This window comes from Amblyomma mixtum, chromosome 9 (genome assembly GCF_055824585.1).
Source record: "Amblyomma mixtum isolate Tamu chromosome 9, ASM5582458v1, whole genome shotgun sequence".
NCBI lineage: Eukaryota > Metazoa > Arthropoda > Arachnida > Ixodida > Ixodidae > Amblyomma > Amblyomma mixtum.
Window position 1 is genome coordinate 75,120,111 of NC_143020.1, and position 16,611 is coordinate 75,136,721.

Genomic DNA, 16,611 nt, shown 5'->3' on the forward strand with positions numbered 1-16,611 from the left:
TTTTAGCCACAGGCATAATCATAAGCTTAGGATCGAAATGCGTAGATGCACCAAGGTTTAAAGAGAGTTGTTTTTATCTCAGGGAGATTAATGTACTAGAAGAATGTCCCCTTTGATTGCGTCATTAACAGTAATACTGACAACTTGAAAGCCGCCATTTAACTCTCCGCTACGTTTTCCCCAGTCTACATTTGATCTAAAATCCCGCATTGCTGGTTTTATCAGGAAATGAAAATGGCTTCCATAAATAGCCAACTGACGCCATTTCGATTATTCCAAGCTACGATTATCGCACAGAAGAGATGATGGACAGCGTGATAACTGTCCTCATCTTAATAACACTGCGTAAAACAGATATAGGAGGGGGAGGTGAGGGGGGGGGGAAGGATTGCTTTAGAATTTTTTATGGGCTAGCTTTACATGTGCAATGTAGATAATTTAAAGTTGGAGGGTCCACTTCAGGGCAGTTTTACCGGGCCAAATCAATAATATATAGGGTGTTCATTTTGACTGTTACTGATAGTATACTGATATAGTATACTGAGCATATAGTATACTGTTTATATAGTATACTGAGTATATAGTATACTGAGTATATAGTATACTGAGTATATAGTATACTGAGTATATAGTATACTTGGTGTAGTAGTGACACTGATAGTATCGTGGACGCCGCCTTTCACGGAATGTATATTTGGCTCGGCGGACAGAAGATAAGGACATAGTGGTCTAATTTGTTTAATTAGTTATCCACATTTCGTTATTTATCTTTTTATGTCTTAACTTTACGCTTCATATTGCCATAGCGATTTTGGAGACTGTAATGTTTCAAAGCAAATAAAATTTTAGCATGTCCCTAAGTGCAACAGGTATTGAGACTTTCGCGATTGAATTCTCAGTATTTTCGCATCCGATTCGGGAACTGAACGCTCAGAGTGCGCCGGAAATACCGCCCATGATACTACTTTAGAGATTGACGAAATGATGACCGCAAATAACCGACGGCAGCAAGGCTAGTTCCGACTGCGCGAGGGAGGCACTCGAGAAGAGCGCATAGTCATTGCCTCCGTGAGCAGCACGCGCTATTTTTTCGTCATTGGTATTCAACTTAGAGGCACGTTTCCGACCGTCAGCGGCTTCGAAAAAGCAGCCCGGTGATAGCGCGCAAGATTTCCCTTTCCGCTCTGGCTCGGACAAGAAAGGACCCCTGACTTATCGGCTTGCGATTTATTATTTTTCGCCGGAATCTCAACTGGTCAGCTGCCGGCTGTCGATTCCGTTAACAGAACGAACGAGGCAGCTGCAATGCTACACATATGGGGCGCGATTACGAGTCGCTCAAAATCGTCTCAATCGGAAAGTGTCTCAAAAAGTGTCGCATTTGCCCCTTTCCTATTGGTCGGTGGGGACCAGCGGCCATATTGGTTTTTTGCGTCACCGGCCGACTTCATAAACGTGCAGAAGTGTTGACGTTGCTTACCTAATTATGCGAGCCGATTGAGACAATTTTTCGGGATTGGAACGAGTGGTCTCAAACCGCTTGATACAGAAAATGGCGGTTGTTTACATCGCCGGTGGCCGCGCGAGCAACGGTGTACGAAGGTGCATGAAGACGGTTTTGACGTGCCGGACGAGTTGTTTCGACGTTTTGTCATAGGAAGGAGCATAATGGCTGTGCGACGAACTCGCCGTTGAACTTGGAGGTGTGCGGGTGAGTGCGCGGTCAGTGGAGCGGCAAGTGCCTGTGCGCGCCTTCGTCTCCAGTGGGTTTCAAGACACCGTAGTTAACGAAGTATACGTCGGCGTAGCCCAACCGACTCTGCAAGTGTTTGCGGTGAGTTGCGGAGACCACTGTCAAAGTTAAGTCGCAGAAGGTGCGCGCTTTCCGGCGAGACCCCTCAAGACAAGGCGGCGGCGAAGGTGGACTTCCTTTGCATAAACTTTCGCCACCGTTGTATCCCCGGCGGCGCCATCCGAGCATCATCCGAACGGAACGGCAGCAACACCAACACGATTGTCAAGTGCTTAACCCGAAGCGGGCGGCATGAGTTGGTTACGAGGCGGCATGAGTGATTGTTGGCGCAGTGACCGGGCGTGCCGGCTCTTAATTCCCGCAGTGCGATTGCAAGCTCCCAGCAGCGGCACCAGTCTGCTTCCGTATGTGGGCAGTTTCTGCAGTGTGATTATTCATGGTCGCCGTTTGTTTTCTGAGCAAAAATAAATAGAATCACGCATCACCCTTGGAGAACATTTGCCATCGATAGCAGGCTAGGTGAGTTCACACTGGCGAGTCGCGGACGTCGCGCGACAGGCTTAAATCGATTTGTTACGCTCCCTCCCCGCTTCACATGTGCTGCGCAAACCGTAACTAATTGACCAAAATCGGTCGCCTAGAATTCTAGCGCGACGTTTGCAACTCGCCAGTGTGAACTTGCCTTAAAGCTGCCTTCGTCGGTTTTCGAGCCAAGCGCTCCTTGCAAATTGATCTCGGCAGACCCGTAGCAATCACTGCCTTTAAATAGATTTTTCCGCGCACTCAAGACGTCTGCACAGTATCTTGGTTCTACGTAATGTGTAAAGAAAAAGGACAGCCATCGAATCAGCTGATTTTGTTTTGTCTGGCTGCCATGTTTACGATGGCTGAATATGTGCGTGGAGGGATAAGGCTGAATCCTTTGAATCCGGCGGCAGCTCACGCCACCTAGCCGACACTACCGACGCTTTTCTAGCGTCAGCGCACCCTCGCGGCAGCAAAAGTGACTGAAGAGCAAACTTAATTGCAAAACTGAGAACGCTTCTTGTTTTGCTTCATGTAGTTAGGTTTGAAACAGTTTGTTTGGAAAATAAAGCAATGTTCATTTTGTTAATGGCGTGTTTACAGCAAAATGTTAGTATACGGTCCCTTATTGCGCAACTAAATGCTTCCTGGGTGGAACCCTACTATTAGCCACCACAACCTCGCTACTAATTGGTTGATTCCGCGGTCAACGTCTCGCGGTGTCGTCATTTTGACGTCAGTCTCAAAATTGAGACAAAACCTCGTAATAGAGTCCATCAACTCTGAATGCGCGTTGGAATGACAGGGCAGCTGCAACCGCGATACTTTTGACTGAGAAGGGGCAGATGGTTGTCGCCTACGTGAAAACGAATGGTAATGTTCCGCCTCGCCTCACGACTCTACGCCTCCGAGAATCCTGGCAGCCCGGTTCCGTCTCATACGATGTTTGCTAAAATGCACAAACTGCTACGGACCACAGGATCCGTGCTTCATTCAAGGAAGGCAAAGGAGTTATCCTGAGGGAAGAATTACAGATAAATATTCACGCCTACATTCGTGTATAGTCCGAAGTCAGAATCCGTGAAATCGTCGAGGCCGTTGGATCCTACCGCTATTCAGTCTGGAGAGCGCTCAAGAAGCATAGCTTTTATTCTTGCCAAATATCGCTGCATCAGGATCTCAGTGAAGACAATTACAAAAAAAAAACGGTACGAATTCAGCAACTGGCGTTGATCAAATGTGACGAAGGCTCAGACTTTCTTAGGAAGTTCTGTGGACGGACGAGGCCCACTTTGCCGTAATGGGGAAGCCAATGTACACAATGTCCACTACTCGTGTGATCAGAACCCGCACTGACTCCGGGAACACCATTACCAAGTCAGGTGGTCCGTGAATGTCTGGTGTGGCATTTACTCAAATCGAGTAGTGGGGCCGTACTTTCTGGAAGAAAATCTAACCGCAAAGTCATACACAGCGAGCATACTAAGTTGTGCTGTCAGCTATTTCATGTCCGAGATCCCGTTAAGTGAAGTCCACGGCTCGTGATTTCAGCACGACGGGGCGCCTGCACGCTGCTCGTCGCGTGCAAGGGATTGGCTCGTCAGCGAATTCCCCGGTCAGTGGGTAGGGCGAGGGGAATCATATTCTGGCCCCTGGGGTCACCCGACCTGACTTCCTTAGATTTCTTTCTTTGGGGTTGCGTCAAGAACGAAATCTGCGTCACTGAACCCGAAGACGTGGCAGATTTTAAAGAAAGAATCATCTGGGCATGCGCGAATATACCTCACAGGTTGTGAAACGAGTGCTGCGGTCCATAAAGGAAAGATTCATGGGATGCGTGGCGGTTGAAGGCAAGACAAGCACTTCGAGGATTAGACAGTTTTAGTTGAGCGTTTTTACGGCCAGCGGAGAGGAGCGGACGAGCGCAGACGCCACTGCGCATGCGCACGTCACTGGGCCGGGCAGCGTTTTTACGGAGAGTAGCTACGCCCGCTGGGATCCAGCGGAGCCATGGAGGAAGGAAACCATAGGAGAGGCCCTTCCTCGCTATCCGAGCCGCGTTACAAAAAACGTGCAGGAAGTCACGTGGTTTCGCAAGGCCTACTGGGATTCCTTGGCCAGCGGCGCAGCCAATAGCAGCGTTGGGCGCAGCGGCGTCGTCTGCTTCACGCTTCACCCATGTCGGCAGAGCCGGTTGAGTAGAGTTGGAAATTCGCATTTTTATTCAATCGTTGTGGTCCGCGGGAGGCACAAAGTTCCAGAGGCCTGTAGTCGGTGCCGGTCTTCATTGCTGTGCGCTTAGTTCATTCAGGATGCCGTCTTGACGAAAGCGGTTGTTTTGGAAGCCCGCGACAGCTTTCTCTGAAAAGGCTTGGCGCTGCAGCTTCGCTATTCTTTTTTAGCTTCGCGTTTTGTGCGGTTGCGTCCCTCAACGCTGCTAGTCTTGTTCCAAGGAGAGATTGACAGTGCCGACGGCTCATAAAGCGATAGACGACGGTGACACGCTGGTTTATATGGTTACAGCAGCGAGGGAAGAAAAAGCCATTTGGGAGTCGGCGCTTGTTTTGTGTATGTATACGTGTTCTGCGTGTTCCTTCATTTTTGTGTATTTTTCCCGCGCTGTTTTAACCACGAATAAATACAAACTCGTCCAGACCGTGTCCTTGTAAGTATACCCGTTGCGTCTACATTCCCCTATGCACGACGGTCACAATTGTTGGCGACCTATATGCGTGGGCCGCGCTGTGCTCACCGAAGCGTGCAGTGCCAAGAAAGCCGCGCTGCATCCAATGGTATCCGTCAGCAAAGCGATACGCGAAGCAGGCTGAAACGTACCATATCTGTTTACTGTACGCTGTGCGAGCGATATGTCAACTGCGTGCAAGTTTTCTTCGATATGGACCCTGTGGATCGACCGATCCGCGCGGCTGTCTCGATCGAGTGCTGTTGTGCGAGCGTAAGGACACATAGCCGGGTTTAGGATGCGCAGTGTTAGGTTTAAAACATTTGCGCTTAAGGGTGGAGTGTAAGGCCATGCCATTGTAAGATTGAGTGTACAGCCTTTGTCAAAAGTTTGGAGCCCAGGGGGGTTTTCTTTTTAGCCACACTCTGTCGTTCTTAATGGATATCTAGCGCTCCAAATTTCCTGGACATAAGAAGATTTCTGCTACTGCCTCCTGCAATAGGTAGGACATACATGAATGCTCCTGGAGTCCCATTATAAAGTTTGGAAGTGAACCCCCTGGAACTTTTTACAAAGACTGTACCTCGCAACTTACCGTTTACCGAGATGCCGAGTCGACCTGCGACCACCTCGCCGAGTTGCAGTTTCTTGCATTCAGCTGATTAAACGCATTAGTGAAGTCCAAAATTTGTAGTTTATTGGAAAATCAAATTATGAGCCTTAAAAAGGTTTGATACAGCACAACACTTATTACAAAACATAGCTTGCTACGTGAAGCAAGCAAAATCTTTTAACAAAAGTGATAACGCTCGTGTACGGAAGGAGAACACACATAAAAAGGATTCAACAAATATACTAGAAAGAAGAAGAAATGCACAACTGAATCACATCACTTTGCATCCATGAACTATACGATCAGAGAGAGTAAAAACATATAGGAAGGCAGTAAATGAGGTCTTTGAGACAGAAAAATATTTGTGGACCATTCTTGCCCAATTGTGTGAAAGCTTTCATTTCTCGGTAGTTGTTTCTGCATCGCAAAGTTGATAAAATTTAAGCAATGTAAATGCAAAGTAATTGGAGCACTGTGTGGAAGTGACTTGAAAAATTGGTAACAGTTGTCCCAGCTGGTGGAAAAAGTGCATCATTTCCCTCCCTTCTGCTTCATGTATTCCTTTCTGTAATATATGCAAAGAAAGAGAGTACCCTGCTGACACTATTTCTATTGTTGCATTGTTGTATTAGACTCTTATCTGCCTAGCCTGGAACAGTATAGAAATAGCATAGTTTTCTGTTCTGTTTGTTGTGTGCTATGTGGTACTTGTGTGCACATGCTGTTTTATACTTGTCAAAACCACGAGCCAACCAACATAGTCTGCACATAAGACGGCATTTGAGCTGTGCACAACTAAGGCATGATGACAGCTAAAGAATGATTAATATAGTGTACAAATTGCGGCTGGTAGAATGATAAGGTTTTCCTCTGTATGTATATGTACCAAGTGCATGTGGAAAAGTGTTTTCATCATTTAAGAACATGAATTTGTTGCAGGTTGCAAAGCTAATATTTTTTATTTATTTACATATACTGCAGGCCAATGTTTTGGCCCAAGCAGGATGGGCACACAAATGTAGCATACAACAAGAAGAACATATACAATGCGAGGAAGAACCTATGGGAAACAACACATTTCTTAAAAGAACAACTATATGATAAAACTAACATTGGGTAATAAATGGCAACAACACACCTCATGTATGATATGAATGCAAAATGCAGCACAAATAACTCTTCTGGAAGGAAAACAGGATATGTTAAGTATGCAAAATATGGCTTTCTAGTCCTTTCACAAAATCTTTGCGCTTAAAAATGTTGGGTGGTAAAGAATCCCCTTATATGCTAGAACTTATATGCTAGTGCTTACTCTGTTGCTGCGTGCAGTGGGATGATCACCCCCTTTTGACACTACTATAGTTTGAAAGGCCAAAATCACCTTCAGTTGTGTTGAATATCTAGAACTAAAATTGTAAGTATGGTACACTAATTACTCTCTTGATTATTCCGGCTTCTATAGTATGAAAAACATGCACTCCATATTTTTACAAAATACGATACTTCAGTCACCCTGTACCCTAAAGGACAGTAGTGCAGGCACGCTAAAGAAAGCTCTGGGAGACTGCTAACTGCAGCCTTTATTCTTGAACATCAGTGACCAATAGTACATGTCCATCTGTGAAGCTACAGCATATAGATTCATGAACAAGAACTAACATTTGCACTCTGGACATGTACTGCTGATGTTACTTAACTGACTTCTTTTTGAAAATGTGCGTATCGTTCATTTACCACAAAAGAGAAAAATCTGATTTTAGGAAGCAGGTAATTTCTGGTTGATTCAGTAGCAATCAAGCGAAATCAAAGCCCTGATTACTCTTGAAAACTGACAGTGACTGCCATCAAGCATGAGCCTAAGTCGGTGGTGTACATGACGCATTCACATTACAAAGCTATTCTTTTCAATACTCAGTATGACAGGTTATAATGTACTCTAAATTGTGAGCGGCCGTTTCAATAGAATTTTATTTTGACAAAGTCAGACATTTACAGTATTTACTCGTGTAATTTGCGCCCGCACTTAGATTGTGCACCCCAAAAAGTTCAAACATTTAACCGGATTAAAAAAAAAATACTCGCACATTTTGCGCACTATGCTGAGCCAGACCACCAGCATGTATACGCGGGTGCGAACTCTGCGCCGTTTACCCGGCTTGCTCGCGCTGGCGGTCGCTATCCCAGACGAACAGCTGCGCGCGCCCCAAATCCAAAACTCTACCGTACCGTTTGCTATACGGTTTGCCGCTAGTCAGCCGGGTCACACGCAAGGGCCCCGTTTTACTGCCCGTTATCTCCTCCCACTGCTGACTTCGCGATTGAATCTTGGCGCGTTTATTGCTTTGAGCTAAGCACGTGCCGTCATGCCACCCCGCGGGGAGCTATAGCCTGGGCGGGGCGGACGAGTCAACCTTTTTGCCTTTTTGTTTGCCAGCGAGGGGTGCCAACCTTTTTTTTTTTAGGACGTGTTCGGATGACTCGCTTGCGCGTAAATTGCGCACCCTCTTTTTGGAGCCCTAATTAAAGAAAAAACGTGCGCAAATTACGCGAGCAAATACGTACGGTGCTCTATATGCCTTATGAAACTTCTTTATGATCTCCTTCGTAAACGAACTATAGTTTTAAGGAATCACAGTGCTCTCTTAGTTATAAAACAGTGACACTTCTCAGGCGCTATGGCCAAGATAACAACAAAAAAATGCACCGCCATACAGATTACTGCTAGGCGCAAACATTTGCACACTACAAGTAATAATATCAAATGGAAATGATGCCCCAAAGAAACTGTGGTGTGCTCGATGCTATAGATGACAAGTCTCTCTTTTTATTTTCTTCTAATGAGGGAGTGCGTAAGCTAATAAATAAATAATCATGTACAGTAAGCAGAATTTCATCAGAGCCATATATAAACCGCAGCCAGTTTAGCAGTAATGACACAAGTACTTTTTATCAGTTCGGGAATGCTGTAGCCGCGCTACTCGATCATAACGTCTAGCTAAAGCCATTTATTCGCAAATCATTCTATTTCTTACATGAACACCTACAACGTCATATTGAAAGCATACATGCAGTCAAGCTATACACCTTCTCAATAAGAGCATTTCTTTCCAATCTCTTGAGAATATATCGAGGTGGTTCCTCACCTGAAGGGGGACGGCATCCGCACGTATACGAACTACGAGCGGCGACATCCGATCGAATTGCTCGGGCAGAAAATGTTTTGAACATACGCAGGTCCATTTTGCTGGTTCCCAGTCGCTTTCCCTTGTCTAACGGCCTCAGTCCACTGCCTCCTTCGCTCTGGATCTTTCGGAAACCTGTTTGAAAACAATTATTCACTGCACTCGGACAAAGAGCCACCAATAAGGCCGGGGCAGTACGAATACCACGTTCACGCCGTGTCGTGCGTTATGTTCTGCGACCATGCATTTTACTCATTACGCAGTCAATTAAATACGAAAACAAAATGCAGTATACTTACGTGTGGAAAGTGACGCCCGGTTCTTGTCCTGGCGTGCGCGACCAACATCCAGGAACGCAGCAGCTGGGCATCGCAGCTTCTTTGTTGTCAATGGGAGCAGAACTCTCATTGTCCGCCGTGTCTGACAGCTGCCGACAGCCTGGCGCGGCGCGAAATCGTCTGCTCGCGCCGCTCGCGGTCATAGAGTTTCTTACTATTACCTAGAGGGAAAGCTGGCGGCGCTGCACTTCAGCCACCATGGACGCCCAGAGCATCATGGGGCGGTGAGCTACTTGTTGCGGCACAGTCGTAGTTTTTTGGGAACATGAAGTGGCACTACTAAGACGTTTCATTCCGAAAACGCTGTTCGTGTGTGCGCAGACGACTTTCGCGCGAACGAAGTGGGCAAAACCCATAGTAGTGAAAACGCGACGATACACACGACGCCAATAAAAGGTTTCACTTTTCCGAAATGCCATTAAAAAACCTCTTATAGTAATTAAGCAACAGCATCTTTTTTGAAAACATATTTACTTTTAAAAGTGCGCCTGCTATTTACGAAATATTAGTTTTTATAGTGTTCACTACTTGGCCAATAGGAGAGCGAGTCGTCTCTTATTTTGGGCAAACTTTGCACTTAAATGCTTTTCTGCTCGTTTGTTGCAATCTTTAGACAAGATATTGAATGTTAGGACGTTTGTAGTTATCAAACAGCTTTAATTTTCTATTATTTTTTGGCCAAAAGTTGCAGTTCCGCAACAAGTAGCTCACCGCCCCATGATGCTTTGAGCGCCCATGGTGGCTGAAGTGGTCTCGAGGGGTCGCCATGCAAACTCCCATAGACGGGCTGCCAGCTTTCCCTCTAGGTAATAGTAAGAAACTCTATGGCTCGCGGTGATCTTCGCGGCGCTCGCATGCTATTGGCTGAGACAGTGGCCAAGTGTCATGGCGGAGCCCTCGCTTCCGGCTTCAAAAAATGTGACGTAGCAGCCTCTCCTCTTTTCCTTCTTTCCTTCATGAGCGGAGCGATAGGGAGAGGGCGAGGGAGCGTAAGAGCGCGCGGGCGTGTATGGGTATTCAAGATGGCAGCCTCTTTTGTGCATCTAAAACGCAACATTTACCCAATAAATAACTATTAACACAGAATCTACCTTTAGTTAATAGTTTCAGCGCATTATTAGCTGGCTTAATTGATATCCTTTTCACACTAACTCGAATTGTGACCTATAGGTGGAGCAGCAGAGCAATTCGACTCTAGTCCGCTCGAGAAGACGGGCGATCAGGCCGGCTAAAACTCTTTTCTCGCGCCCGTCTCCGCTGGTGTATCCGCTCGCCCGCTCCGCCCCGCTGGCCGTAAAAACGCTCAGCTAAAACTGCCTATTACTGATGCTTCAAAACCTAGCCACGGACATACGACGGGGCAACAGTTATCAATTCAATGCCTTTGAAATTGCTTTGGATGAAAAATAAAGTACAAGCAAACAACTTGCACTTCCTTTCTTGGCCGAGTCAGAACGAAAAAGGAAATTTTGCGCGTTATCACCGTGCTGCTTTCTAGAAGCCGCTGTCGGCAGGAAACGTCCCTCTAATTAGGTTCAATGCCAAAGCAGAAAAAAGAGCGCGTGCTGCTCACAAAGGAAGTGACTATGCGCTCTACTCGAGCGCTTGCCTACCGCAGTCGCAGCTATTGCCTTGGAGCCGTCGGTTGTCGTCATCATTCCGTCTGTCTCTTACGTAGTATCGTGGGCGGGATTTCCGGCGCTCTCTGAGCGTGCAGTTCCCGAATAGGATTCGAAAAGGCTGAAAATTCAATCTCGAATATTTCAATCCCCGTTGCACTTAGAGACATGCTGCAAATTTTATTTGCTTTGAACCATTAAAGTCTCCGAAATTGCAATTGCAATATGCAGCGTAAAGTGCAGTTAAAATAATTAACGAAATTTGTCTAATTAATGAATTGGCATTTAGTTCTCTATCGTTATCTTGTGTCCGCCGAGCCGAATATATCGTGCATGAAGGCGGCATTCATGATACTATCAGCGCGTTCTTTTTAAAGTTTTTTAAACGGTTATAAAAGACATCATATATACTGCATAACAACACGATAATTCAATGGGACTCTGCTATCTCCTATATCTCCGGCGAGCTTCATGATATAGTGGAAAATTGGGGCACGATACATTTTGGTGCAAATACGGTGCAAAATATGGTCGACATACTTTATCGTCCTGCGCGGCGGTCGAGTGTCGGCTTTCATACTGCCATACTGACGTGCTCAGTGCTGCGTCACTGCGCATGTGCTTGAAATATCAGACTTCAGTTCAACTGTTTTGTTTCGTATTTTTGTTCCTTTCGAAAAAAATAAGCTTCTCTTTCTATGCCCAAGTGGCACCAGATAACTTGGAGATTGTCGCCTTGATGACTACTGAACGAAAGATATGAGCGCGGTTTCAGGGGGCGTGAAATGCAGTTGCTTGTGTTCTGAGTGCACACCGGCCAGACACTACGTGGTGCGCAATGGCGACTAGATCTGTGCAGTGCACGCTGGTCGGGTTCTCTGCAGAGCTTGACTGGAGGCCCCTGTGCTTTTTGAAGGCCCTTCCACTGAACCGAATATGCAGTGCCTGCGGACTGGTCCGGCGGACGACGGCATTGCTTCCATGCGGATATACTCTGTGCATTGCTGCTACGAGCAGTGCGCTCAGGATGGCCTCCACATCTGTGCGCTGGACAGCTACTAGTGCCAGGATGACGACGTCGAAGGGAGGGACTTTTCTGACGAAGAACTGCTTAAACGAGAGGTAAGCGAGAACACAATTAAGAGTCCCTGTGAAGTTTTTTGCAGCAATTTTCCCCCGATACTTCCCTGAGGAACTGCATAGGAAGGAAGCGCAGTCAGCGTCGTAATACGGCGCGACGGAAACTGCTGGTTTCTTGAATTGCAGCCCAAGAGATTTTATGCGACAGTTTTAATTGTGGGTCCCCAAACTAAAACTTTGCGTACGCAACGGGCGCACATTACGACCCACTGCCGTACGTAGTGTTAAAGATAGGTGCTGTGTGATGACACCCCTTTAATGAATAATAATTTTTTGTCATCTTTTTTGGTCTTTGTTATCGGTGCTGCAACTATAAACGTTGCTGGCTAAACAAAAAAATTTAAAAGTGGCTACCACTTCTTCTCCTCTACCATTGTCATCCTACGTCTAACCCCCCCGCCCCTACCCTTGGAATATGGGCACCCCTCCCTGATTTCAGTGCAGGGGAGAACCCTTGGTTTTGAGTTCTATTTGCGGCGTGTTTGAGTCTCTGGATCGGTGCAAACACGCCACGCTCCAAACACGACGCTGGGCCCGGCTGCTTGTGCGTGTGCACTCCGAACACGAATACGCCTGTATGGGAGTGAAAAGAGAGTAAGCTGTCATGGAGCGCACTCCCTTTTATGACAGGGTTTGCGCGAGAGGACAACATTTGTCGCTTTTTACTCATTTCTGTTCAGAGTTTACCGTCTCGAGGGTGTTTGTTTAAACTAAATTTTTGCGCCGATATTGAGGGTCCTGTACAATTAGTTTTCCCCAAGTGACGTTTGCAACCGGTTTCTTGCGCAGGGTAAACTGTTTGTCGCAAATGTGCTTTTTTCAAGTACCACCGGTACTATATGACGCGGTTAAAAACGATGGGCCGCAGCTTCATGGCGCTCAGATGCATAAAAGCGTTTGGTGGTGGTGGTGGTGTGACATTTTTATTCGAACATCCTTTCTGTTAGGCGTTCTGTACATCCTGGTCCAAGGCGACGAGGGCACGTTGCAGTCCCAGATCCAAGGAGGCGAGCCAGATGGGCCACGGTGGGGGTGGGGGGAAAGGATAGGCGGGGGATTGGAAGGTTGCGTGGCACTGTGTAAGGCAGTGTTCTATGTCTGCATATGTGTGGGCAGTTTGGGCACTGAGGTGTGGAAGTGTACCTGTATAGGCAAAGTTTGGCTGGTGTATGTAGGAGATTAAACTGTATTCGGCGAAGAATGCGAGCTTCACGGATAGATAAGGAAGGGTGCGGTGGTGGTAAATCAGCTAAATCCAATTTTTGCTGCGCGTAGTATTCGTCGACAGTGCGTTTGTAAGCCCTGACCGCCTGCTCCGTCGGTGGGCTCGTCCATGGGATCCCCGGCGCCCGGTGTATAGTTTCGCAGGCAAGCTGGTGAGGCACCTCATTGCCGGGGATGCATATGTGACCAGGGATCCCGGTCGAGGGCTTAATGCTAAGAGGGCGGCATCTAAGGCCGATCAGGTAGGGAAAGGGAGGGCTGTTTCATGGAAGGCACGCAGAGCTGCCTGCGGATCTGTATAGACAACGTATTGGGGGCGGGGGGTAGGGTGGCAAAGTGTGTGATGACATCGGCGATCCCGTGTATTTCTAGGGCAAGCGTGGAGGGTGGGGAGGTGTCTGGATCGGTTGTGTGAGTGCTGGTTGTAGAGAGGGAAGGGTGGAGGAAGAAGGATGCTGTGGAGCCCGCGGTTTCCGTGAGACAGGCGTCTGTGTATGCCACCGCCGGGGTTTTTTCGCAGTAATCTGAACAGCTTAGCAGGAGACGCTCAGTTTAACAGCAGCAATTGTAGGCATGCCCTTGCGCACGCATGTATTTTTCTGTTCTTCGAATTCTGGCGCAGTAACTTCAGGAAGTCGACACTCAGGTGATACTTGTAAAAAAGTGGCCGGCTGTTTACAACTGGCGATAAAATAAAGCCATGCGCGCTAGAACTTGCAAAGAACAAGGAAAAAACGACATCGCAACGCCATTTTACTCTGGACTTCTGTGTCGAGAACTTGCTGTGCGCATTCCCTTCTCATGCTGGCAGCCTCGTCTTTTTCCGATTTTGCTGAACAGGTTGATGATATGCAGTGGTAGGGGCGAGACGACCCTCTTTTTCAACTATGATGTTCGGCAGCCCTCGACGGTCGCTGAAGCATGCGCTGATTGCTTTGCAGTGATTAGGTGGAAAACCTGTTTTATCTGCCTCGGCGATAAACTGTTTGCTGCTTTCGTGCTTTCGTGTTTGCTGCAAGGGTAGGGGGGAGAATCTCACGCTTCATCTCTTTGCCCTGCAGCGAACTCCTCGCGCTCCTAACTCTGATGACTACCGCATGTCGCCGACATCAAGACAGGTTAAGTGGGTGTCTGCACTGGAAAGTTCTCAGAGTTCCGCGTTCCTTTTTCCCACGCAGCTGAGATTGCAAGTTCTAGGGACGCTTAAGTAACTTTATAAGTTTACTGCGATAGAGTTGCTAACGATGTGCCAAGAGGTGGTCCAATAAAGACCGTCAGCTATCACACTGAACGAACCTTCTTGAATGGCCAAGGCTTAGCGCTCTCAGCTCGGGTGCAAGGGCCAGCGATTATAGTCAGAACTCGAACGTTTATTCCAGCGCAATTGCTTTTGTTCTCCTGACGCACAATGTAATGTTGGTGGCAGAACGTCACGTTCCTGTAGACCAATTAGAAATTGTATAGTGTCGTCACGACTGATGTACCTTTGTGATCGTTATGGGGTGTTTGTATTAGCCGCGTGAGGTCACGTGGTTCTGAAGTCACGACACTGCCGACAGATAGGGAAATAAAGTTGTGCGAGGGTCGACCAATGGGTTTATGATTTATAGGGTTTAACGTCCCAGAGCAACTCAGGCTATAAGGGACGCCGTAGTGGAGGGCTCCTGAAAACTTCGACCACCTGGGGTTCCTTAACTTGCACTGACATCGAAAACACCCGGGCCTTTAGCATTTCGCCTCCTTCGAAAGCTACCGCCGCGGCCGGGATCGAACCCGCGTCTTTTGGGCCAGCAGCCGAGCACCATAACCACGGTGCCACCTCAGCGGCGGGGTCGACCAATGGGGAATCTCGTTGGCCCCTACTGGGCATTCACCGAACGTCAGCTCTAACGCTATCGCGTTGAAAGTAACGTAGAGCGCCAGACCGCCGCTTCCACTGCGACGATGTCCTGCGAGGCTGCAGCCGCGTTTTCGTACAATAGGCAGCTCTATTTCCCCTCTCCGTAAGCGCGGTTACCGGTTCTTCATGATTCCGCGCTTTTTGTTGACTGTAGTGATTTGCGCAGAGGAAGATACGGAAGACCCCAGCCACACAAGCCATATTCCGATTCAGATAAAATATGAAAGCGCCCGTTTGTTTTGCGATGTGCAAAAGGGGTAACTGACCCCCGCTGGTCTAAATTATTGCGGAGTCCACCACCACAGCAACACCCTTAGCCCAGATGCTTCATCGGGACGTTAAACCACTGAATTTACAATTTTTATGACCCAGTGCGTATCATTCCGCACCAAATGGTGTAATTCATGCCATGATCCTCGTTATTCAGCCCACAAGTGTTACTCACCCTGCAACTGCTGGCAGGAGAATTTAAGAAGTACGCATTTAGGGGCAAATCATCTGGGTTCATTGCCCACGCTAATGCAGTCGTAAATTTTAGAGAAGTGCCTGAATTTCAACTCTCGTTTGCAGTCATATGAACAGTCCTAAGAAGACATAATTAAACCTTTGTATTCAGCGCTTATTGCGCTATCATTGCGCTATGAACCAACTTGCTGAGATTAAAAACAACTGTGCAATTTACAAACAACTCTATTCGAGAGGAACTGGGAAGTGAATGCACGAGTCACTGGACGTTGCTTACTTTGACGGGCTATTTGAAAGGTCTGTAGTGACAGAAAAATGATTTTTAGCGTAGCCACGTCGTCTTAAAATATTTTTCTCTGCATGTATCCCTAGCAACTTTTGGTGCAACCAAATAGGTGGAACTAGCGGCGCGCTTTTTTTCATGCATGCCTTTTCCTATGGCAAACAGACTTGTCTACATTCGCTCTCATACAAGAAGCATTGAAATTACCACGTTCCTGACCGAGGCAAAAGAATTTGTTACCCTTTTCTGGCCACAGCGGGAGCTCAGTGATTATGGTGCTCGGCTGATGACTCGAAAGACGCGGGTTCGATCCCGGCTGCGGCGGTAGAGTTTTGGTGGAGGCAAAATTCTAGAGGCCCGTGTACTGTGCGATGTCAATGCAAGTTAAAAAACCGAGAGGGTCGAAATTTCCTGAGCCCTTCACTACGACGTCGCTCATAGCCAGAGTTGCTTTGGGACTTTAAACTCCATTAACCAAACCAAACCATGATAAACCAAACCGAACCACGAACCTTTTTCGCCTATCCCCTGCCTTGGCTCAGACCGTGATTAATGAATTCATTCTCTTATATGCATTTGTGCTGCTTTGATCTCCTGTTTCTCTGCTTCTCTCCTTCTATCCTGGATGGCTTTGTTTTTCGGCGGTGCATAGTAACTATGCATTCATGAGGCGAAAGATACAGCGGGAGCGAATCGAACTTCTTGTTTTTTCGGGTTCGCACGACTTTAGGCATCATTTTTGACTCCATTGTGACATTTTCCAGAATATGACATTTCCTTTTTTTTTTCTTCAGATGTCGGAGTTGGCGAACAAAGTGCACCACGTCCAGGGAAATTAGAATACTGCACTAGCCAACTTCTAAAAAATGTATTTCCGCTGTCCGTT

General features: G+C 47.2%; 1 pseudogene; it reads right to left on the reverse strand.

Moving 5' to 3' along the window:
• Positions 1-5,942: 5,942 nt before the first annotated feature.
• LOC149329760 (uncharacterized) lies at positions 5,943-10,052 on the reverse strand (annotated as a pseudogene).
• Positions 10,053-16,611: the final 6,559 nt, after the last annotated feature.